General features: G+C 34.4%; 1 pseudogene; it reads right to left on the bottom strand.

Annotated features, from left to right (window-relative positions):
• Positions 1 to 27,309, bottom strand: part of LOC143400382 (melanoma inhibitory activity protein 2-like) — a 90,053-nt pseudogene that overhangs the window by 16,793 nt on the left and 45,951 nt on the right.

Genomic DNA, 27,309 nt, shown 5'->3' on the forward strand with positions numbered 1-27,309 from the left:
TTCTGGTTCACTTTACCCATGTTTTCCCCAACATTAACCTTTATATCCCACAAAATGAAAATGTTTGCCATTTATGTTGAAAATTAATATCTTCCATTTGATTTTCCCCCTTTAAAGTTAGCCCAGAAATGGAATATGAGTGGTGGTGGTTGAAGATGAAAGGAGGAAGTGTAGATGATTGCAGTGGATCTGGTGTAGATCGACCCTATTAAACCACCAGGGATTGTGTCCGTCAGTCTTAAATGTGAACTTATTGCACATTTGATTTCAACCTTGGAGCTCTGGTAAAAAAAAAAAAAAAAAAATTCTATAATTTTAATTTTTATAGTTCAATAAACAGCACTGTTCTTGCAGGTGATGTCTAAATCACAAGTCAGCAAACTCTTGCCCATAGGCCAAATCTTGACAACTGCTTTTATAGATATTTTTTATTGGTACATATCTAGTTTCTATGGTTCATTGTCTATATTTGTTTTGGGACTGCAACACGATTGAATGGGAGAGATAGTGTATGATATGAAAGGATAATATGTTTATTATCAGAACCTCTGTAGAAAATGTTTGTTGACCACTGGTCTAAATACTTTCTGAGTGTACATCTCTCAGTTGGCAAATATAATTATCATTTTCACAATAAAATCCAATATTAAATGTAGGTGTGCATATGTCTTCAGTTTGTAATTTTGTGGATAATTTCCACAGAAATCACCTATATAGTTCAGCAAGTAGTATAAAATGAAAGAAACAATATAAAATCAGTGAAGGAAACTTAGTATATAGACAAGTAGCTAATAATATGATGAAAATAATAAATTTACTTAAAAGAAATATCAATCATTTCATAAGATAATGATTTAAGAATTCGATTTAAATTCTAATTGAATTTTGACATCTGTGTGGAAATTTGATGGACACTTGAGATATTTTAAGGTCACAAATATCCATAGAATAACACATATTACTAATAAGGATCTACACAACAATTTCAAACTGCATGCACAACAGCAATATGGTTGATGTGTGCTTATTTTAAAAAGCATAAAGATGATCTTTGCTCAGAAAAATTACTTTTGTAAAGGCAATCAATCATTATGATGATGAAAATTGACCAATCTCAAATGTGAAACCCATATTCAAAGATTTAAAGTGAAGTTGTTACTCTCTGCCATCAAGGAAACAGACTAAATTCAATAGCTTGTAAGATAATACTATGATGTATGTCTAAATGACAACATTAGCCACACAGAGACACATTAAGAATCCAAACAGAGTATAACAGTAAATATTCAGTGCTATTTTTATGATGATTTAAGTGGAAAGTTGTACATTGAATAATAAAGAACATGAACCTTCTTGATCTAAGACTTTAAAATCTGTTAAAAGCCAAGAACACAGATCTATTTAAAAGGATTTATTTATGAATTTTCAATGAAGTTTAGATCTGCACCTAGAATCTGTTGATCATGTGTTGATCCTGGCCTTTCACAGTGTCTTTCAAGTACTCATGCCACCGATCCCCCCATTCTTGCCATATTGTGCCAGAGATCCTAAATCTAAGTTACGATTTATTTTCTACTCAATTTCTTCAGATTGTCCCTCCATTTAGAATTGTATTTTGTTATGATGTCAAGAATCAATGGAAAAACCTAGTTACTGAGGGTCTGACATCTGCAATAGCAAATTATGATCTGTGTCCTCAAAGCCTAGTAATATTTGGTGTATTAAATTGGCACTCAATAATTGCTTAAAAAATGAAGAATATTAGTCCAGATATGGCTTATGGATGGTTACAATCTTGGTTTTTGCTGCTAGTTGCTCTAGCAATTGCTCTAGTCGCCCTTGGTTAAATAGTGCAAACCATTTTCTGCCATGTGAAGAAGGCTGATTTGTGTTTAGAGGTTCACTCAGGTAGCAGCTTCTAAGGACCTCCGAACCAGGCCTATCCTACTGTAGTCTATCCAAGTGTGTGAGCCCAATCTAATTTCAGTTCTCTCCTTGTCTTCTGTGCCATGTTTCCATGAGAGCCATTATGCCCTGAAGCTTTTTTCCTAAAATGTAACCTATTACACCCGACATGTTCTTCAATATTTTATAAGATGGATCTAAAAATGAAATATACGTTGCACATTGTAGTGAAAGAGAAGAGCCAGGTATGTACAAACTTGTGTGTGAGTTCTGACTGTGTGACTCTCAACAAGTTGCATAATTTCTGTGAGGTTTGCTTTTTTCATATGTGAAGTTAAAATTTTGAGAACTCATGTTTTTTTTTTTATTTTTTTGTAGTTAGAATGGAAAGTTAAAGCATTAATCTCAGTACATTGGCAATTGTACATATTCAATAAATTCAGTTCCCTCCCTGCTTTCTTGGAAAATCAGTCTAGGAAGCCAATTGCATTGTATAGACATTTTCCATTTTCAGAATTCCAGAAAGAAACAAAGAAAGAGTTCATATATTTAGAGGACATTTTTTTTTCTAATGTGATGGGAAATTTTTCTAAGATGTGAAATGTAAAGTGAATATTTAATGTATGTTAATCTTTTTTAAAGTCTCATCTCTTGGATTTAAGATTATAAGGAGCAAAGCCATAGGTTAGTAAAGATCATTGTAACTGCAGATGGGAAATGTGACAACTACAAGCATAGTAGTTCTGATTAACTTTACCTGGAAGATGTTTGAAAGATTTCTTCAGATTCTTGGCAGCATTTAACAGATCCCAGCACCATTAAACTAGCAAGAACCATTTAGAAGATGTTGAAAAAGTCACCGCACTTTTTTGAAGATTAAAGAGTCAGGCTTTACATGCTGTTAGTGTTGATTCACCAAGGAAGAGCTCGCCAACATCACAGCTTAGGATTTCAGGAATTCTCTAAACAGAAAATGCATCTTCAAAACACTCTAGCTGTCTAAAACATGGCAACTGCCCACTTACAGGCACAGTTTATAGTGAGAGATTATACAGATGTAAATAAAAGTTTTTTTACACAGTCTATTATCTCAAGAGCTTCTAGGATGCTTCAAATCAATCATCATCTCATTGATGAGTTCATTGTCATAATAATTTAAGTGTTTTTCATTATATTATGTTTGGCATCTTGGGAAGAAATGTAACTAATTCTTGTCTTTGTATTCTATTTTTGTGCCAAAAGTTTAGAACATATCCACAAATTAAGGTAGAGAGTGACAATTATCCATTTTATACATAAAAGTGCATTTAAATATTGTGTTAGGGTTTTGTTTGTTTTTTTTTTTTTTTTTTTTTTTTTTTTTTGGTGGCTGTGACCAAATGTCTAACAAAAACAACTCACAGGAGAAAAAGTTTATTTTGACTCACGGTTTCAGAGGTTCAGCTCACGGTTGGCCAATTCAATTGCTTTGGGCCCAAGATGAGGCAGATCACCTATGTGGAAAAGCTCAGTGAGAGGAAGTGGCTCACCTCAAAGCAGCACCAGGAAGCTGAGAGAGTGAGGAGGCAGTGGCTGCCGAAAAGATGAACCCTCCCAGGGTACAACCTCACTGAACCATATCCTTCCATCATGCCTCACCAGCCTAAAATCACCACAGAGTCCATTCAAACTAGGATGGACTGATTAGGTATAGCTCTCTTAATCTAATCATTTTACCTCTAAATATCCCTTAATTAATACAGGAGCTTTTGAAGGACACTTCACATTCAAACCATAATAGATGTCGACTAACAGACTGTTTCTAAGCATGCTCAAACAATGCATGACTGGATAATCTGAGGTCCACTGTAATAGGGCAAGCCTGCATATACTGATGAGTGAATCTAGAAAGCACCTCTCAGTGGAGAAGTAGATCTAAAAAAGGGTGATTGCCTAGAGTTCTTCCTTGCATTCAGGGTATACTCATTTTCTTCCTCGAAATTCAGCAACCTTATGCAGAGTACAGGAATGGGGCAGAGAGGGGACCATAGTGTAATTCTTGAAGAAAACTCATGAAAGAATGATCACAGGTTAATGACCCTGTAGCATGACATCCAATCTATTTGGTGCTTACTTCAACATAACAGGCAATCCTAGAACAAGGAGACAAATTGGAACCATAATTTAGACATACTTGAGTGTCAATGAAGGCATCTGAGCATCATAGCTTTTACAGGCTTTCCTTTATTATCATGTAAGCTCAGCCATGCATTAACTGCATTTACAAATAGGTTTTGTCCAGAGAAAATGTTCTCAGGTTATTTATTCTGCAATAATTTTGGAAATGAAATTCTGAATGTATTTACCTTTCAAAGGGAATACAAATACTGAGAAAAGCAGAGGACCAAACATATCAGTAAACATATCAGAATCATCAATATATCAGTAAAGTCATTGGAAGCAGAAATCATGAGTTACACTTCTTTGTGGACTCTCTTCAACTCCTGTGAAATCATCCAGTTTCCAGAAAATGCTTGTAGTTGTCACACATATACCTATTTTTAATACTTCTACTGAGTACTCATGAATTTTTACATCTATCAGCCTACCTACCTACCTACCTACCTATATGTATTTTAGGTGATAAGTTTGAGAACTTTCTATTTACTAGAATTCCTCATATAGTATGCATCATATTTGTTTGCAAATTATCCTTGATAAGCTCATTAAAGATAAGGTTTGATTGTAAAACTGTTAAATAATATTAGCATTTATTAATCTACTCTCCAGATGATGAAAATTTTTGTTTTGAATACTGAATGTGAGATGGTATAAATACATGGGAAATGAGAGAAGAATGTATATAACTAAGAGAAAATGTAGGTATAAGCTCACATTCTCCAGATTTTTTCAGCATCATTAAAATTTTCTAAAAATCATGACAAGCTTGTTGAGTGCTTTGTGAACACAAACATTTGAGATAAATTTAAAAAAAAAACATGTTGTGACAGAGCAACACATAAAAATTGCAGAAACTATAGATAAGAGGTAATTGTCAAGGCTTAGCAAAAATTAGTGAGACTTGGGATTTTCTGAGGGCTTCATGGTAATCTTATTTTGTTCTTAAGGACTGGAGGGGCTCCAGCTAACATTTCAGCTGGGCACATGTGCATGACTACCTGCCACAGACGAGTTCTCCCTTACTCTGTGATGTTCTCGACAAGAAACAAAATGGATTTGATGTCTGTGGAATTACTGAACCAGAGCCAGCAACTTACACACAGTTACTGCCTGAAATACTTGTCTCCACTTCTCTGCAAGATGAACATAGATGTGACTCAGCAGTGATTTAATAACCATGTATCTACCCTTAGGAGAATTCATACGGGCCTGTAATGTCACTTGCTACCGCACAGACATCAACAATGGAGCTATTGCAGAGAGAATTGCTCTGTAGGCCTGCAGGAGAAGGAAGAGGAAATGGATTAAATTTCAGTGCACATTCCAGTTGGGGACGGGTGTGATTCTGTTTTCTTATAGAGAATAAGGATTTTGCCTCTGTAGTCGGATTTCAAAGATGTACTTTTCTAATAAGCAAGGCTGCATGGAAATTGTAGATATTATGTTACAGATGCACGGACACAGATATGTACACCACACACACATACACACACACACACACACACACACTCACACCCCCACACACAATTTTTCCAGAATGAAATTCTTTAGTTCATCAAGTTTTGTTCAGTAAGTGACAAAACTGATGTGAAATTTGATGAGTTTGTAATAGAAAACAGCATTGCGTGCGCACCCACATCTGTGCTGATGGTAGGTACTGCAGTCACATATGCTAACGTGAATCCTATTTAACCCACTATTAAATCCTCTGCTTATGGATCCACTTACTAATATAATTCTTCAAGATTTTTAATTCCTTTCAATACCTAATAGATCAAAGAATGTTTAGTTTTGAATTAAGAAACATTCTATGATTTAAAAAATTCTGTATGATTTCAAAATATTGTAAAGTATATTCTGTATTTAATATAAAGTAGAATTTCTTTCTTGTGCTATTTTTATGTCTTTCTTTCTCCTTTTTTCCCCTCTTTCAATTAATTTGTTTTCACATCAAAAAAAACTCTTATTTAGGACAGAGATCTCTCACACTATCTGGCATAAATTATTGGATTGGCAGTGACAAAGTATCTGTTGAAGTGATTTATAATGGCAAAAGTTTCCTCTTGGTTTTAAAGGTTTTTTTTTTTTTTTTGTATTGATTTTCATAACATTCTATCTAACTTGTGACAGAAGCCACACAAATAATCATTGAGTGCTGCCATAGAAATAATCATTGAGTGTAGATTTATCACATATTTTAAACTTATGTAAATCTACATTTGTATACTTTTCCCATAACAATAAAATTATAATAACTTAAGTAATACAGATTATTCCCATCCTGGACCCCTTCATAGGGGAGTGAGATGTGGGAGTTGAAAACCTGCTGTCTCACTGCCAATTGCAATTCTGAACATCATATCTCAGTATAAAGCCATAGTGCTAACTGTAGTTTTCCCTATTGTAGAACACAAAAATGTCAGCCAACTTTAAATGGTCCTCAATCAAAGAACTAGTGACTTATTCCTAATGGAAGTAGCATAGCTCTTAGTTAACAATTAAGGTGGCTAGGGAATGTATTTTAAATGTTGCATTTTCCTAAAGCATTTCCAAGAGCCCTTTGACTCTTCATTGCAGAATATAACTTATCATAAAATGAGACTGTATTATGTTACTTACCTCTCAGTACATATGGGTATGCTTACACATGTACAAAAATAAATGATAAAGTTTGCATTCATAGTGATATATATTATATTTCATATGCAAGCATATTATAGTTATGCTCAATTTTATTTCACTGCATATATTTCATGTGAGGGAAATTTCCAAGATTTTTTAAGCATATTTTGAAACAGTGAAATGTTCAAACTGTACTCAATTCTCCCCTGATACCTATCATCCATGAAAAATGTATAGACACACAATGTGATGATGTAAATGGACTACTTCTCCTAGGATCCAAGAAACCTATGGCTTTCTTGAAATTGAGAGATGTTATGGTTTGGATGTGGGGTGTCCTCCAAATGCTCATGTGTGAGACAATGCAAGAAACTTTGGAACAAATGATTGGGTTATGTGAGCCTTAACCTGATCAGTGAATTAATCTCCTAATAGAGATTAACTGAGTGGTAACTGAAGGTGGGTAGGATGTGGCTGGAAGAGGTGGGTCATTGGGGGCCTGCCTTTAGGGTATGTATTTGGTGAGCTGAGCTTAGTCTATCTGCTTTCTGATCATCATGTGAGCTTCTTCCCTCCACCACACTCTTCCCCCACCATATTCTGCCTCACCTCAAGTCCAAAGGTATGGCACCTGCTGTGAATGGATTGAGACCTCTGAAACTGTGGGACTGAAAATAAACGTTTCCTCCTCTACAATTGTCCTGGTCTGGTCTTTTAGTCACAGCAGTGAAAAAGCTGACTAAAACAGGAGATTTGGGGAGATGACCTGAAACCAGTTTCCTACTCTGGGTAAGTCTAGTGCCCTTTGCCCAAAGATAGACCAGTACCATCTGACTCTTTAAGCTTCCCATGGAGCTCAGGCTACATCAACAGAATCATGGCTTTTCTGGCCAGTACGTTAGAGGTAAGTGAATACAAAGGGAGAGAGCTTCCAACAGCTCACATAGCATTTCACACTCATTCACCACCTACCCTCATTTATATATTGCTTCTGTCTCTGTTAGCTCATCCATATTCCCAGCCTACAGACTGTCTGGGAAGGAAAGTCAGTCTCATATTCTTCATGTGTTCACATGACCAACAATGTTTCTTTTTCATAGACATTTTGAAGTGATACTTTCTTTTACAAAGAGAAGACAAAATCTCACTGAAGCCATTTATTTATTTATTTTGCAGTGCTGGAAATTTAACTCAGGACCCCCCATATGCTAGGTAAGCACTTTACCACTGAGCTGCATTCCCAGCCCAAAGCCATTTATTTGTTACAATTATGCCTCCTTTAACTCACAATGTGATCCTGGACTTTAAATTTTCCTGGAAGTTGTTCCAGAATCTCCTTAAGTCTGCAGATGTCTAGCTCACACTGGCATTGCTCTCCAAATTGTTAGGGCTTTGCAGCTTGTAGCAGTTGTTGGCAAAGTGTGAGAATTTAATAGAGTTTAGGTGACCTGATTGAAATTCCATGCTGGATCTCTTGTTATATTTTTAATAGACTTTTTTTTTCCCAAAGAGAATGTCAGTTTACAACAAAATTGAACAGAAGACACACAGATTTTTTCATAACTCCTTTCCAAATGCAGATATAGCCTTCTTCTCGCCATCAATATCTGTGACCAAAGTGCTACATATGTTACAACGGATGAATGTACATTGCACATTATGACCCCAAATTCATAGTTTATGTCAGGGATCATTCTTAGTGATGTTCACCCTATGGCTTCAGATAAAAGTACAGTAACATGGTTCCTCCATTAAAGTATCATACAGAGTAGTTTTACTTTCCTAAAATATCCTCAGTGTTCTGCCATTTTTTCCCCTCTCTTCCTCCCCTCTGCTCCCTGGCAACCACTGATCTTTTTACTGCCTTCATGATTGCACTTTACCATAATGTCATATAATTGAAATGATACTGTGTTTAATTTTTCCAGATTAACTTTTTCCATTTAGTAACATACATTTACCTTCTTTCTTTGTCTCTTTCCAGCAGTATTTTTATCTGATACTTCTTTTTCTTAATTAGATGTTATTGAGAAACAACAATCTTTATTAAAAAAAAGATTTTTAAAAAATTTTTACATGGAGCCTCATTGAATTATTGAGAATGGCCTAGAACTTGGAATCCTCCTACCTCAGCCTCCCATGTTGGTAGTGTTGTGGGGCTGTACCACTATGCCCAGCCTGTTTCATTTTCAAATTAAAACATTTTTGAATTTTTTTTGTGTCTGGGATTAAACCCAGGGACACTTTTTTACTGAGCAATATTCTCTGTACATTTTTTTATATTTCATTTTAGGTCAGGGTCTCACTAAGTTGCTTAGGGTCTCTCTAAATTGCTGAAGCTGGCTTTGAACTTGTGATTCTCCTGCCTCAGCCTCCCAAGCCCATGATATTATAAGCATGCACCACTGTGCCCAGCTAAATCAAAACATTTTTAAAAGGTTATTTTATTTTTTTAATTAATTTTTTTTTTAATTTTGAAACTTTCACAAATTTGCAGAAAGATTGTATATGTTATACAAGGATTTTTTTCTGAGACATTTTGAATATATCCATGGAAACACAATAAAACCACAAAAATCAGGAAAATTTACTATTCACTTTGGTTCACCACTACCATTTATTTCCAATCCCCGTTCAAATTTCACCAAGAGTTTCTAGAAAAATCTTTATCAAAAAAAAACCACATAAAACAATAAAATGATTCAGTTCAATATCAAGCACTATAGTTTTATTTATTGTTTCTCTGGTCTTTTTTTAAAAAAAATATTTTTGTATAGTTGTAGATGGACAACATGCCTTTATTTTTATGTTTTGCTGAGGATCGAACCCTGTGGCTCACACGTTAGACAAGTGCTCTGCCACTGAGCTACAGCCCCAGTCCAGTATCTCTGGTCTTAATCAGTTTGGAAGAGTTTCTCAGCATCTTTCACTTTATTTTTAATATCTTAAAAATATTATGGGCCAGTTTATCATTTTTTGTGTATTTGCTCTTTTTTAGAATGTTTATCAATTTGAGTTTTTCTGATGTTTCATCACCATTAGATCAGGTTATTTACCTTTGACAGGAATGTTACAGACATTGCTGTTCTCAGTTAAATCTATTAAGTGGTGCACAGTTTTAATCTGTTCTATTACTAAAATAATGGTACTTGATTATCCATTATCTACCTGACTTTTCCATTTAAAATGGTCTCTTTCCTACATTTAAAGCAATATGAATTTTATGGGAAAATACTTTAAAACTATGAAATTTCTTCCCTCTTCAAGCTTATATGCTTTTTATTTGATTAAACAATTTGTAATCCAATGTTATCATTTTGTTTTTGCATTTCAGGACATGCAGTTGGTTGCTAATCAAAACAAACAATAAGAGCCCCTTGAAACTGACATTTGTATCCTTTTGGAATGTCTCTATCTTTCTTTAAGCTCTTCTTAGATTTCAGGCTCCACAGAGGGTTCCAGGTTCATTTTGTGCTTCCCTGCATCAGCAATGGAATTAGTCATATATCTACAAAGAACCTTAGTTCCTCTTATAGCAGGATTTATTCAGAAGCCACATATAGATTCTAGAGGTGCTCTTTGCTATTGCCATGTTGTTTCTTCCAGGACCTCTCAGTAGACAGAACTAGGAAACACACACACACACACACACACACACACACACACACACACACATTTATTCATTTAAATGTAATTTCATATTCATTCTATTTTCGTGCAAGAAAATTATATGTAATAAGTTAACACTGATAGTTCTAATTCAATACCTTGGGGTTCATGTTAGCTTTTTTAATTTATTTTTATTTTCAGTTCTTCCTCAAATTGTGAAAATCTTGACTTCTATTATCCTTCAGAATTATTTAACCAATGAATTCCCATGTATGTAACCAATTTCTCATCTCCATGTCTGCTGATCCACATGGGGATACACTTTGAACCCTGTATTGACTAAATCATCATCGTGGCATTATTTCCTACTTTTTTGGAATATGCTACTTTCTTAGTGTCTTCTCAATCTTCTTAGCTTGCATCTCTCATATCAGAGTGCCTCCCCACATCTATCTGCTCCCATGCATAGGCTCCTTCTTCACCCTGTTTGGAATCTGACTGCTTATGCTGGGCTGATTCTTGTATGGATGCTATTCTGACCTGGTTTGGTTCTGCCTCCACACATTCCTTGGGTAGACACCATTCTTATTCTGTTTCATACCCAAAACTCTAAAGCAGGACATGGCATTCCATCTTCACCCTGTTTAATATCTGGTTCCCTGAACTGGACTCTTCTGACTTCCCACGGCAAACTGTTCAACCCCACATGCACCGAGTACATGTTCTTGTCACCGTGCTTTGCTTGATTAATCACTCTATCCTGGGCCACCACAACAGCCTCATCTCTGTTGCAGGTATGACTTGCTCTGCTTCATTTAATGGCTTGATTAGTAAATTATTCAGGAAGGGAAAAGAAGAGAGAGAAAAAGAGGAAGAGTCAGAGTTCATGCATATTTTTAAAAACATCAATTCTTTGCTTGGTCAAGGTATAACAGAATTTATATAGGAAAATATAAGTAATCTTAAATGCTTTCACTGAAAATAAGTAGTATCTGAAAGCTCATAGATCTTATATTTTTATATTTATATTTTCAATCTAGCTTATAGCCTGGGGTGTAGCAAATATTTATATTTAATGAGTTAAAACTTAAATATAGGAATGAGTACAGTTTATATTTTAAACTTCACTTCTAAATTGAGTTTAAATAACTAGCAATGTTCCTCTAATTTTGTTATTTAAAATATACTAAATAAAATGCCATTTGAGTTCTCAAATACTTTTCATTTTGTGTTATTTCTTCTTGCTTTTGCATTATTGATTTCTTTTTCTCTCTACTGGATCATCCTCTGCAAATAGACTGTGTCACCAACCTTTCCTTTGTCTCACATCTCCATGTTCATTTATCTCTTTTTTTGGTCCCTCTATCACTAACATATTGCAAACTATTGTTATCTCTCATTTAGGTAATATGTCAATTCTTTCCTGGAGGCGAGGGGCACATTGATTCTTCACTTTCTGCTTCTATTTCTTCCTCCTTTAGTCTTTTCTCCAAGTAACAGTGTGAGTCTTATTGCCAATTACCTTCTCATCCATATTTTATGCCACTTGCTCAGACTGCTGACTCATAATAACTTATTAAGCACACTAAACTGCTTCCATGTGGTAACCTCTTCTCTGACTCTCCTAAGGCTTTGAATCCTTTGCTCATATATCTTTAACACATTGCTGTTCTTCCACTTTTAGTTCTAAGGTTTAGTGTTAGTTGCTTATAGAGGACTCTGTATCTATCAAAGTTGTCAGTATTACTTCCTAAAGTTTTCATAGTCTCAACTATTTTGTCTATCACCTCTTAGATTTATAGGAAATAGACTCCTTTGTGGTATAGTATTTTATGTGTACAAATTATATATCAGTAAACATCTGCAGAATATATAAATATCAATGCTGACATATTTACTTAAATAAAATGAGGATGAATGAGACACTTAATATCTTTGCTCTATGGAAATAAATATTTTATGTATTTTTGTTAATTTTGCCAAATATGCTTTTAATGACAATTTTTAAAATGATGTTTTTCTTTAAAAAAGGCATTACTGTTCCACATTTATATGTTAACATTTATTTGGGGAGAATTGAATTTTAAATTTTGAGAAGCCTATGCACATCAAATGTTTCCATTGAGCATAAAATACATTTTCATATATAGCATAGTTGGTTTTCCAAGCTTAGCCAAATGTTTCTTTTTCTTTGTACTATAGAGTTTATTTTTATTTTTTTTTATTATTGGTTGTTCAAAACATTACAGAGCTCTTGACATATCATATTTCATACATTAGATTCAAGTGGGTTGTGAACTCCCATTTTTACCCCAAATACAGATTGCAGAATCACATCGGTTACACATCCACATTTTTACATAATGCCATATTAGTGACTGTTGTATTCTGCTACCTTTCCTATCCCCTACTATCCCCCCTCCGCTCCCCTCCCATCTTCCCTCTCTACCCCATCTACTGTAATTCATTTCTCTCCTTGTTTATTTTCCAATTCCCCTCACAACCTCTTATATGAAATTTTGTATAACAATGAGGGTCTCCTTCCATTTCCATGCAATTTCCCTTTTCTCTCCCTTTCCCTCCCACCTCATGTCTCTGTTTAATGTTAATCTTATCCTCCTGCTCTTCCTCCCTGCTCTGTTCTTAGTTGCTCTCATTATATCAAAGAAGACATTTGGCATTTGTTTTTTATGGATTGGCTAGCTTCACTTAGCATAATCTGCTCTAGTGCCATCAATTTCCCTGCAAATTCCATGATTTTGTCATTTTTTAGTGCAGAGTAATACTCCATTGTGTATAAATGCCACATTTTTTTTATCCATTCATCTATTGAAGGGCATCTGAGTTGGTTCCACAGTCTAGCAATTGTGAATTGTGCTGCTATGAACATAGATGTGGCAGTATCTCTGTAGTACGCTCTTTTAAGGTCTTCAGGGAATAGTCCAAGAAGGGCAATAGCTGGGTCAAATGGTGGTTCCATTCCCAGCTTTCCCAGGAATCTCCATACTGCTTTCCAAATTGGCCGCACCAATTTGCAGTCCCACCAGCAATGTACAAGTGTACCCTTTTCCCCACATCCTCACCAGCACTTGTTGTTGTTTGACTTCATAATGGCTGCCAATCTTACTGGAGTGAGATGGTATCTTAGGGTGGTTTTGATTTGCATTTCTCTGACTGCTAGAGATGGTGAGCATTTCTTCATGTACTTGTTGATTGATTGTATGTCCTCCTCTGAGAAGTGTCTATTCAGGTCCTTGGCCCATTTGTTGATTGGGTTATTTGTTAAGTTATTGTCTAATTTTTTGAGTTCTTTGTATATTCTGGATATTAGGGCTCTATCTGAAGTGTGAGGAGTAAAGATTTGTTCCCAGGACGTAGGCTCCCTATTTACCTCTCTTATTGTTTCTCTTGCTGAGAAAAAACTTTTTAGTTTAAGTAAGTCCAATTTGTTGATTCTTGTTATTAACTCTTGTGATATGGGTGTCCTATTAAGGAATAGTGAAGACATCGATAAACTTCTTAAGTCATATGATTTGACCAAATTGAGTCAGGAGGATACACACAATTTGAACAGACCAATATCAATGGATGAAATTGAAGAAGCAATCAAAAGACTAACAACCAAGAAAAGCCCAGGACCGGATGGGTATACAGCAGAGTTTTACAAAACCTTTAAAGAAGAATTAATACCAATACTTTTCAAGTTATTTCAGGAAATAGAAAAAGAGGGAGCTCTTCCAAATTCATTCTATGAGGCCAACATCACCCTGATCCCGAAACCAGACAAAGACACCTCAAAGAAAGAAAACTATAGACCAATATCTCTAATGAAGCTAGGTGCAAAAAATCCTCAATAAAATTCTCGTGAATAGGATACAAAAACACATCAAAAAAATTGTGCACCATGATCAAGTAGGATTCATCCCTGGGATGCAAGAATGGTTCAATATATGGAAATCAATAAATGTTATTCACCACATCAATAGACTTAAAGATAAGAACCATATGATCATCTCGATAGACGCAGAAAAAGCATTCAACAAAGTACAGCATCCCTTTATGTTCAAAACATTAGAAAAAGTAGGGATAACAGGAACTTACCTCAACATTATAAAAGCTATCTATGCTAAGCCTCAGGCTAGCATCATTCTGAATGGAGAAAAATTGAAGGCATTCCTTCTAAAATCTGGAACAAGACAGGGATGCCCTCTATCACCACTTCTATTCAATATAGTTCTCGAAACACTGGCCAGAACAATTAGACGAAAGAAATTAAAGGCATAAAAATAGGAAAAGAAGAACTTAAATTATCACTATTTGCAGATGACATGATTCTATACCTAGAAGACCCAAAAGGGTCTATAAAAAAAACTACTAGAACTAATAAATGAATTCAGCAAAGTGGCAGGATATAAAGTCAACATGCATAAATCAAAGGCATTTCTGTATATCAGTGACAAAACTTCTGAAACAGAAACGAGGAAAAACACTCCATTCACAATATCCTCAAAATAAATAAAATACTTGGGAATCAACCTAACAAAAGAGGTGAAAGATTTATACAATGAAAACTACAGAACCCTAAAGAGAGAAGTAGAAGAAGATCTTAGCCAAATGTTTTTGACAAATATTAACTTGCAAATATTCATAAACCAAGTCTAGAAACTAAAAAAAAAAACCCACTAACATATCAATATGTCAATCTTCACTCTGCCAACTGAATAGCTCTGTAAGATTCTGAATATTGACTGCATATATATTTGGATGAATAGAAAGAAGAAAGCAGGCTGAATGTATAGTATCCCATTATGCAATTATTATATCTTTTCCCTTGGAATGCTTATGGTCCATAGTAATTGTTGAAATACCAAAGTATGTCAAGAGGCAAATTTTTCTGTAAAAAGGATTGGCAAACTATAGACTGTGGGCTGTTTCTGTTCTGCTCTCACGGTAAGGATTGATTACACATTTTCAAAGCATTATTAAACACACGCACACACACAAGAGAAAAAAAAAGTACAAGACAGACTATACGGGATCAGAAAGGAGGAAATATCTAGTTTTGTACAGAAAAATATTTGCTAACTCATATTGTAAAGCATAATTGAGGAAATACAGGGGGGAAAAAGAACAGATAAATCCGATGTAATAAAAGGACATTTAGGAATCATACAATCAAAATTGGCTGCTTAGGTTTGGGGCACTTTTTGATTTTGTAGTTTTGCTCATGTCTTTCTTCCTAGTTGTGTCAGTGGTTAAGATGGGTAGAGGCTGCAATGCCTCAACAATTACTTATGACGTCTCAGATATTTAACTTGGATTGGTTTTAAAGGAGAATATATTTTAATTTTTCAGGCAGAAAAAGAGCTCAAGAATATTACTCAATAATATAAGTCCTTGGAGCTGGGGTTGTGGCTCAGTGGTAGAGCACTCACCTAGCATATGAAAGTCCCTGGGTTCGATCCTCAGCACCACATTAAAAAAAAAAAAAAAAAAATATATATATATATATATATATATATATATATATATATATATGATATTTAAAAAAGAAGAGTAGTAATATAAGTCCTATTACACTTAGCAGGGTTTTGTCTAGTCCAAGCCTTTTTACTGTACAATAGACTTTAATCTTTTTTGAAATACTAGTACTATTTACCCTATGTTATTCTTTCTGTTTTGTTCTTTTTTTTTTTTAATTAATTTTTATTGTAGGTTGTTCAAAACATTACATAGTTCTTGATATATCATATTTCACACTTTGATTCAAGTGGGATATGCGCTCCCATTTTTACCCCATATACAGATTGCAGAATCACATCAGTTGCACAACCATTGATTTACATATTGCCATTCTGGTGTCTGTTGTATTCTGCTGCCTTTCCTATCCTCTACTATCCCCCCTCCCCCCTCCCCTCCCCTCTTCTCTCTCTACCCCCTCTACTGTAATTCATTTCTCCCCCTTATATTTTTCCTCCTTTCCCCTCACTTCCTCTTGTATGTAATTTTGTATACCCCTGAGGGTCTCCTTCCATTTACATGCAATTTCCCTTCTCTCTCCCTTTCCCTCCCACCTCTCATCCCTGTTTAATGTTAATCTTCTTCTCATGCTCTTTGTCCCTACTCTGTTCTTAGCTACTCTCCTTATATCAAAGAAGACATTTGGCATTTGTTTTTAAGGGATTGGCTAGCTTTACTTAGCATAATCTGCTCTAATGCCATCCATTTCCCTCCAAATTCTATGATTTTGTCATTTCTTAATGCAGAGTAATACTCCATTGTGTATAAATGCCACATTTTTTTTATCCATTCGTCTATTGAAGGGCATCTAGGTTGGTTCCACAGTCTTGCTATTGTGAATTGTGCTGCTATGAACATGGATGTAGCAGTGTCCCTATAGTGTGCTCTTTTTAGGTCTTTAGGGAATAGACCGAGTAGGGGAATAGCTGGATCAAATGGTGGTTCCATTCCGAGCTTTCCAAGAAATCTCCATACTGCTTTCCAAATTGGCCGCACCAATTTGCAGTCCCACCAGCAATGTACAAGAGTACCCTTTTCCCCACATCCTCACCAGCACTTGTTGCTGTTTGACTTCATAATGGCTGCCAATCTTACTGGAGTGAGATGGTATCTTAGGGTGGTTTTGATTTGCATTTCTCTGACTGCTAGAGATGGTGAGCATTTTTTCATATACTTGTTGATTGATTGTATGTCCTCCTCTGAGAAATTTCTGTTCAGGTCCTTGGCCCATTTGTTGATTGGGTTATTCGTTATCTCATTGTCTAATTTTTTTAGTTCTTTGTATATTCTGGATATTAGGGCTCTGTCTGAAGTGTGAGGAGTAAAGATTTGTTCCCAGGACGTAGGCTCCCTATTTACCTCTCTTATTGTTTCTTTTGCTGAGAAAAAACTTTTTAGTTTGAGTAAGTCCCATTTGTTGATTCTAGTTATTAACTGTTGTGCTATGGGTGTCCTATTGAGGAATTTGGAGCCCGACCCCACAGTATGTAGATCATAGCCAACTTTTTCTTCTATCAGATGCCATGTCTCTGATTTGATATCAAGTTCCTTGATCCACTTTGAGTTAACTTTTGTGCATGGCGAGAGAAAGGGATTCAGTTTCATTTTGTTGCAAATGGATTTCCAGTTTTCCCAACACCATTTGTTGAAGATGCTATCCTTCTTCCATTGCATGCTTTTAGCCCCTTTATCGAATATAAGATAGTTGTAGTTTTGTGGATTGGTTTCTGTGTCCTCTATTCTGTACCATTGGTCCACCCGCCTGTTTTGGTACCAGTACCATGCTGTTTTTGTTACTATTGCTCTGTAGTATAGTTTGAAGTCTGGTATAGCTATACCGCCTGATTCACACTTCCTGCTTAGCATTGTTTTTGCTATTCTGGGTCTTTTATTTTTCCATATGAATTTCATGATTGCTTTCTCTATTTCTACAAGAAATGCCGTTGGGATTTTGATTGGCATTGCATTAAACCTATAGAGAACTTTTGGTAATATCACCATTTTGATGATGTTACTTCTACCTATCCATGAACAGGGTATATTTTTCCATCTTCTAAGATCTTCTTCTATTTCTCTCTTTAGGGTTCTGTAGTTTTCATTGTATAAGTCTTTCACCTCTTTTGTTGGGTTGATTCCCAAGTATTTTATTTTTTTTGAGGATATTGTGAATGGGGTGGTTGTCCTCATTTCCATTTCAGAGGATTTGTCGCTGATATACAGGAATGCCTTTGATTTATGCGTGTTGATTTTATATCCTGCCACTTTGCTGAATTCATTTATTAGCTCTAATAGTTTCTTTGTAGACCCTTTTGGGTCTGCTAGGTATAGAATCATGTCATCTGCAAATAGTGATAATTTGAGTTCTTCTTTTCCTATTTTTATGCCTGTAATTTCTTTCGTCTGTCTAATTGCTCTGGCCAGTGATTCGAGAACTATGTTGAACAGAAGTGGTGAGAGAGGGCATCCCTGTCTTGTTCCAGATTTTAGAGGGAATGCCTTCAGTTTTTCTCCATTCAGAATGATGCTAGCCTGAGGCTTGGCATAGATTGCTTTTACAATATTGAGGTATGTTCCTGTTATCCCTATTTTTTCTAGAGTTTTGAACATAAAGGGATGCTGTACTTTGTCGAATGCTTTTTCCGCATCTATCGAGATGATCATATGGTTCTTATTTTTAAGCCTATTGATGTGGTGAATAACATTTATTGATTTCCGTATATTGAACCAGCCTTGCATCCCAGGGATAAATCCTACCTGATCATGGTGCACAATTTTTTTGATATGTTTTTGTATCCGGTTCGCCAGAAGTTTATTGAGGATTTTTGCATCTAGGTTCATTAGAGATATTGGTCTGTAGTTTTCTTTCTTTGAAGTGTCTTTGTCTGGTTTAGGAATCAGGGTGATGTTGGCCTCATAGAATGAATTTGGAAGTTCTCCCTCTTTTTCTATTTCCTGAAATAGCTTGAAAAGTATTGGTATTAGTTCCTCTTTAAAGGTTTTGTAAAACTCTGCTGTAAACCCATCCGGTCCTGGGCTTTTCTTAGTTGGTAGTCTTTTGATGGTATCTTCTATTTCCTCAATTGATATTGGTCTGTTTAGGTTGTCAATATCCTCCTAACTCAATCTGGGCAAATCATATGACTTAAGAAATTTATCAATGCCTTCAATATCTTCTATTTTATTGGAGTATAAGGATTCAAAATAGTTTCTGATAATCTTCTGTATTTCTGAAGTGTCTGTTGTGATATTGCCTTTTTCATCCCGTATGCTGGTAATTTGAGTTCTCTCTCTTCTTCTCTTCGTTAGCGTGGCTAAGGGTCTGTCGATTTTATTTATTTTTTCAAAGAACCAACTTTTAGTTTTGTCAATTTTTTTCAATTGTTTCTTTCGTTTCGATTTCATTAATTTCAGCTCTGATTTTAATTATTTCTTGTCTTCTACTTCTGTTGCTGTTGTTTTGCTCTTCTTTTTCTAGGATTTTGAGTTGAAGTATTAGATCATTTATTTGTTGGTTTTTTCTTTTTCTAAGGAATGAACTCCAAGCAATAAATTTTCCTCTTAGAACTGCTTTCAATGTGTCCCATAGATTCCGATATGTTGTGTCTGTGTTTTCATTTATCTCTAAGAATTTTTTAATTTCCTCCTTGATGTCTTCTATAACCCATTGATCATTCAGTAACCTATTGTTCATTCTCCAAGTGATGCATGATTTTTCCTTACTTCTTTTATCGTTAATTTTCAATTTCATTCCATTATGATCAGATAAGATGCATGGTATTATCTCTACTCCTTTATATTGTCTAAGAGTTGCCCTGTGACATAATATATGATCTATTTTTGAGAAGGATCCATGTGCTGCTGAGAAAAAAGTGTAACTGCTTGATGTTGGGTGGTATATTCTATATATGTCAATTAAGTCTAGGTTATTAATTGTGTTATTGAGCTCTATAGTTTCCTTATTCAACTTTTGTTTGGAAGATCTGTCCAGTGGTGAGAGAGGTGTGTTGAAGTCTCCCATGATTATTGTATGGTGGTCTATTAGACTCTTGAACTTGAGAAGAGTTTGTTTGATGAACATAGCTGCACCATTGTTTGGGGCATATATATTTATGATTGTTATGTCTTGTTGGTGTATGGTTCCCTTGAGAAGTATGTAGTGTCCCTCTTCATCCCTTTTGATTAACTTTGGCTTGAAATCTATTTTATTTGATATGAGTATGGACACTCCTGCTTGTTTCCGAAGTCCATATGAGTGATATGATTTTTCCCAACCTTTCACCTTCAGTCTATGTATGTCTTTTCCTATCAAATGCGTCTCCTGAAGGCAGCATATTGTTGGGTCTTGTTTTGTGATCCATTCTACTAGCCTGTGTCTCTTAATTGGTGAGTTTAAGCCATTAACATTTAGGGTTATTATTGAGATATGGGTTGTTCTTCCAGCCATATTTGTTTATTTATGTTACTAAACATGGTTTGTTTTCCTCTTTGATTATTCCCCCCCCTTTACTGTACTACCTCCCGCTGTTGGTTTTCATTGATATTTTCCATTTCCTCTTCCTGTAATATTTTGCCGAGGATGTTTTGAAGAGATGGTTTTCTAGCTGCAAATTCTTTTAACTTTTGTTTATCATGGAAGGTTTTAATTTCATCTTCCATCCTGAAGCTTAATTTCGCGGGATACACGATTCTTGGTTGGAACCCATTTTCTTTCAGTGTTTGAAATATGTTATTCCAGGATCTTCTAGCTTTCAGAGTCTGTGTTGAAAGATCAGCTGTTATCCTGATTGGTTTACCCCTAAATGTAATCTGCTTCCTTTCTCTTGTAGCTTTTAAAATTCTCTCCTTATTCTGTATGTTGGGCATCTTCATTATAATGTGTCTAGGTGTGGATCTCTTATGATTTTGCACATTATTCTTTCTGTTTTGTTCTTTAAAAAGAAAAAAAGTACTTTTAAGGCATAAGTGGCAAGTAATAAATGAAATATTAAAAAATGTACAGCTTGATAGTTTTTGACATATGTGTACAACAGGAAACCATAATCATCGTCAAGATAATAAACATAGTCTTTACCTCCAACCATAAGTGAATAATGCCTGTGGTATTCTAGATAATCAAAAAATTAAAGGAAGATATGTAGCTGATAAATCAAACATTTAAAGAAATATCAAATGACACTCAAGTAATCCAAAAATCGAAAGAAGGGAAGGGGATGGGGAGAAAAGAACAAATATAACATATAGAAAACTAATAGCAAGATGGTAGAGTTAACCTGGACATATTAGTAGGCATTATAAATATAAATTGCGACAATACAAGAATGGATAAAAGGAGGGGTAAAGCTAGAAATTATGGTTTCAATAAAAACACATTCAATTACAAAAGTACAGAAGAGTTTAAAAGGAAGAATGGAAAAGCATATTTATGTATGAATACTGGAAAAGCAAAGAGTAATCTTAAGGAAGTGAAAGTTGCTACATGGATATTAGACAAAGTAGGTTTTAAGAAAAGGACTCTATTAATAAGTATTAATCAGAGTCCTTTAGAGGAACAGTACCATTCAGCTACAAGACTACTCTATAAATCCCAAAGAGTAAAATACCAAGTTGTACTTCTGTTTACTTGCAAATAACAATCAAAAAATGAAATTGTGAAAATAATTCCATTCAGAATGGCAGCCCCCAACATGAAACACTTTGCAAAAATTTAACGAAATATATTCAAGGGATAAACTGAAAACTACAAATATTTTTGGATTGTTAATGTGATTACCTTTGTCAACATTTGACAAAATCCTTTTAAATATACACCTAAAGCTGACATTTTTAAAAGTGTAATGTATACTTCAATGAAAATAATTTCAATAAAATACCACAGAGATCCATCTTAAATACCATCTTGTATGTGTAATGGAATAATTTTCATCACAGGCTCTCTAGTATTCAGAAATTAAAATATTCTTTCAAATTTTGTAATTGAAAGTCACAGCAATATTGTTTAAGAATAATCAAACATTTTAATTTCCTGGGAATAAAATAAATATTAAACATTTTAAATGCATAGTGTTGTTTTGTATTTGAATTAACTAGGCTTGAAGATGTCTTCATCATCTATTTTCCCAGGAAATGTATATTTATTTTATTAATATTAAATATTTTAAATGCATAGTGTTGTTTTGTATTTGAATGAGAATTTGGTATGAAATCAAACATTGACAAACTACAGCATCTTCATTTAAGCAAGGTTTTTAGTGACTGAACTATGCAATGTCATGATGAACTAGTATATTTTGTATACCTTAAAGTCAGTAACATTTGCTTTGATTTTCTAATTTTACACAATAAAACCTCTGGTAGAAATGCTGATGATAAGCCTAAAGTTGATGGCTCTGTTTCACTTCAGCTTTTACACTCCTACATGCCTAGTTCTCTCTTCAGAGGTTGGCAAGGGTTTATTTGTAAACTCTATATTTGAACAAGAAAGATAAGTCAGGTATCAATCAGGAGTTATTTTGTCACTTATATCTGCCACTCCTGCTCCTTCCATTCCATATCTTCTACAAAATTTATTGTAAAGATATCATTATGCTCAAGAAAATGTGATTTATAATCACATTTCCAAATCAAATTTTTGGAAAATAAACATTGTTGCCTGTAAGTGTATCACAGTTTTGTAGAGAGACCAAAATAAAATAATTTCCATATAATCTCTAAAACAGCACTTGGATCTATCTTGGTGTCAAACTTATTTATTTATGTATTTAAGAATCTTCTTATTCTTCTGGGAAGGTTTCTTGACTGTGACTGTTGTCTGAATTCTTTCTGATCTTTCTGACTCACTGTCTTTCTCTGACTTGATTCCAAGTTAGTTTCTACATATGATTGCTAAATTATATTCTTATTTTCAGCACCTTCATTGAAGTCCTACTTGAATTTGACTGAATTTCCTCAGTAGTACTGTGGTTATCACCATATTTAATCTCTGTCTTCTGGTTTTAATTTAAAACTCATTTTGAGTCAATGTTCATGATTCATTGCTCCTTACAGTATTAAAACTGAAGACAAGGTTATTTTATTTTCCTTATTTCTTAACAAAACATCTGTTTAAGCATGTCAATAAATTGACTAATATAATAATCTACAGAGAGCATCCATTTTAATTCTGAGGATTTTTCTCTTAGGAAACATTTCACACACTGTATTTCAGGAAAATGCAGTATGTTCTTTCTATAAATTGCTCAGCCTGTCTGCTGAACACAGTTTAAAAGCCATCAGGAGGATTGTGGACTGAGAGTGGGTGATTGGTTGTTAAGGCCTTATTGATTTTATAAGTTAAAGAATGACTGAGTCTCCTCATTTTTCCTTCCTAAGGAAGCCTATATTGTTTTTCTAGACTTTAACTATACCACAGGAAGGTAATGAAGTGGGAGTGTCTAGCACATTTAGCTCTACCAGGAGCTTTAAGAAGTCTTGGTGTAATTATGCTCTATGGAGGCCCCAGAGCTTAGTGTTTAGACTGGCTGTCTAGACAGTAGGAAATGAAATTTTGGCAGCCACAGCTGTGTAATAGACTATTTATGCATATTGAGTTATGGCACAGTCATAAGCTGCTTAATGTCTGCATGGAAAGCAAAGATAGATTGTGTGTATACCATATTTACCATGGTGATTCACATTACCAAAGTCAGGATCCACAGCTTCAGTTTTTGTCTAACACTCAGCAGATTGGAGCATGCCCATGTATTCACATAGCATGGAATAGCTATGTTCACAAAGCTTTACTTAACGAACCAGATATCTTTTAAAAATCTCAGCCATGACAAGCTCATTTACTCTTAATTTTAGAAATGAAGTAGAAATAATATGAATATACACAGCATATTTTCAATATTTTTGAGTTTCTATTTCTATGGAAGAATTGCTTTGACTTTTTAAATCCAAAGTCACTATAAAGGAACACATCATGAAAAATAAATTTTATCAATGAATGATCAACATTTTGACTAGTGGACCCATATAAAATTTTCTGATTATTGATGATAACAAATAAACAGGAATGTTATATGAATAAAACTTTTCAGCCTGTGAAGCCATTTAAACCACATCAATAAATATATTATTTTTCAGTTTGTTTATTTTGTTGCAAAAAACAAAGATGTCTCACTAGGTTTTCATATCATCATATAACTGACTTGATTTTCTTTACATGAAGTGGAAGTAAAAATAATGTAGGCAGGGGTCTTCTTAAAATCTGATGTTTAATGTTGCCACTGTGCCCTTACATATTATTTGCTATTTGGCTGAGCTTCCTATGTACTCTGAATATTAAACTCTTATCAGATATAGAGTTTGAAATATTTTCTACCATTTTGTAGCTTGTGTTTTCACTCTGTTGATTGTTTCCCTTGTTGTGCAGAAGCTTGTTAGTTTGTTGTAATCCCATTTGTCAATTTTTGCTTTTGGTGCCTATACTTTTGACATTATATTTAAAAAATACTTGCCCCCATTCCAATGTCATGAACATTTCTTCTGTTTTCTTCCAATACTCTCATAGTTTTAGGACTTATCTTTATGTCTTTTACCCATTTTATGTTTTTTTAATAGTTGGTGGAACATAGGAATTTAGTTTTATTCTTTTTCATGTGGGTATCCAGTTTTTTCAACACCATTTATTGAAGACAGTTATTCCAGAATGTGTGTCCATGTTGTCTTTGTTGAAAACCAGTTGGTTTTAGATGCATGTATTTATTTCTGAGCCTTCTATTCCATTTCACTGGTCTATGTGTCTATTGTGCCACTACCATGATGTTTTGGTTACTATACTATATTGGAAGTATGTTTTGAAGTCAGGTAGGTTGATGCCTCCAACTTTGTTCCTGCTTAATATTGCTTTGGATAGTCAGGGATTTTAATAACTCCATATGAATTTTAAGCTTTTTTTCTACCTCTGTGAATAATGTCATTGTATTTTGACAGGGTTTCCATTGAACGTGTTGACTTCTTTGAGTAGTATGGACATTTCAACAATAATAGCTTATCTACTCCATGAATGCAAAGGTATCAGTCCATGTACTTATGTCTTCTTTATTTTTTTTTTCATTGGCATTTTATGGTTTTCACTGAGGAAATTATTGGTTCCTTGGCTAATTAAAATTTTTATAGCTTCCTTTTGCTGATAGGTCATTATGACTTGATTATTACTCGTTTGCAGTAATCATGATGTATTCCTTATATACGAGTTATCTTTTATAAACTCAGTTGGTGCTTTAGGAAGCATTAATTAAAGTGTTTAAAAACATACACTTTAATATTAAATAAAGACATAAAATTATTGTCAAAAGAAAATTCTACATTTACAATGTTTAATGCATTTTTATATTTGTATAAAAATATTAAAGACTGGCAATGTCAGGCACAGATAAAATAAAACTACATAGGTATAGACTCTGAAAGGCTTTTGGAAGCTAAAATGACTCAAACATGTTACAAAGTGATCAGTTTTTCACTTTTTATATATGAAATATTATTATAGGACATCATTTTTTCTAGCTATTTATGGATTTTTAGTGGGATGCTGTATAGAAGCAAGAAAGCCATGAATAGTTCACATAAGAAGTCCTGTTAGTATTTTAAAACATTAAAATAACATACTCAAGTAACTTGACTATTTAGTATAAGTTCACATGATTAGACAAGCTATTATATAATTTCATATTATGAATTCATTCTCTAAAATATTTATGGATAACATTTAGAATTAAGGCATAAGTGAAAGAATGAACAAGAATATTAAAAAAGGAAGATTTTATCTATACAATGATAACTTTGGACTTGGACAGGCTGCTATGCAGTCTCTTAGGACTTCTAAGATTGGTGAACTTAGGGATGATGAGCTGTGTGCAGAAGGACTTAGAATAGGCATCAGCAAATAGTAAAATCCATTGGCCTGGGTGAAATCATGGAGCAAAGAACACATACTAAGCACTTGGTTGTTGGATCCTAGTGTGAACACAGCAAACACAAGTTGAAAAATTCTAGGAACCACAAGATTGGAAAATGATGGTGATAGAAAAATTACAAAACATAAATTTTAGAAAGCATTTAATAGATTGTATAACACTGAGGTCCATGATACCCTTGACCACAATAATGAAGATGTCCAATTGCAGTTGATTTTCAATTGAATAAACAGGGTGAAGGAAAAATAGAGTATGGATGAACATTTCAAGCAAGTGGAAAGAACAAGAGGGAGGACAAAAAATAGAATTAGCTAATGAAACAATCAGGAATCTCAGAGAAGAATAGATATGGACTTCATATGTGCTAGGGAAAGAAATAGAAAGAAAAGCTTTTAAAGAAGTATAGAAAATGATTGTGATTTCTTGTTATATGAGTTACATGCTGAATGGTGTATCCTGTTTGACTTATTTACCATATTTTGTAACTTATAGAGAATATTTTTTTTCTCAAGGATCTACTCATTAATACTGTGGATAATGGTAATAGAAAGAGTCCTTCCTTTTCCAGAATAGGATGCCTTTGACAAGAAGACACCTGATTGGTTTCTCATGGTTGGGAAGCTGTCTGATGTTTCTTTGGGCGATTAGTGATGCGCGTGAGGAGGATAGACAGTCCTTCAGTCCTGTGGAGGTGGGTCCTAGCCTGATGTTTACAGACAACTCCTAACTACTTCCTCATCTTCTCCTGAAAGAATACACCATAACTAAAAGATTCTTATTGTATATCTTATTGTTGTGTTGAAGTGAACAGTTGGGTTTGCGTTGTAAAGCTGTGCAAATGAGAACTATGAATTTGGATCCAACTAATCCACTTCTACATGTTTCAAAAAGAGTCAAATATGGAAGGAGGAATGCTGAGAGGCTAAAGTGTGAAAAAATTTCCTGTCTTACAAAACCACAGTAAAACTTCAGTCTGTTGTTATCTATATTCCCAACTTCCCCTTAAATCTTTTTTTACATTCCATGGTATCAAAAATCTCTCCTTTGAAACAGCAGGGATGGACCTGGAGGATATTATGTTAAAGGAAGTAAGTCTTGCAGAGAAAGACAAATACCACATGATCTCACTTATGTGTAGAATCTAAAACGGTTGAACTCATTCAAGTAGACAGTGGAATGGTATTCCCAGTGTCTGGAGTGGTGAGGGGTGAATAGAGGTAAACAGTGGGTAGAAGAATAAGGAGTGAGTAAATGTTGGTCAAAAGACACAAAATTTCAGTTAAATAAGTAACATAAATTCAAACAATCTATTGTACAACATGATGGAGCAATGTATTGCATTCTTGAATATTGCTGAGAGGAGAATTCAAGTGTTCTTGTAAAAGATGTTATGTGTGTGTGGCAATGCATATGTTAATTAGCTCAATTTAGTCATTTTCCAATATGAACATTTAATATTGGACATGATGAATGTACATACAGTTTTAAATTAAAATGTAAAAGAAAACACTTTCTTCCTCAGAAACTACTTCTGGAA

Source organism: Callospermophilus lateralis, chromosome 5, assembly GCF_048772815.1.
Source record: "Callospermophilus lateralis isolate mCalLat2 chromosome 5, mCalLat2.hap1, whole genome shotgun sequence".
Classification (NCBI taxonomy): Eukaryota; Metazoa; Chordata; class Mammalia; order Rodentia; family Sciuridae; genus Callospermophilus; species Callospermophilus lateralis.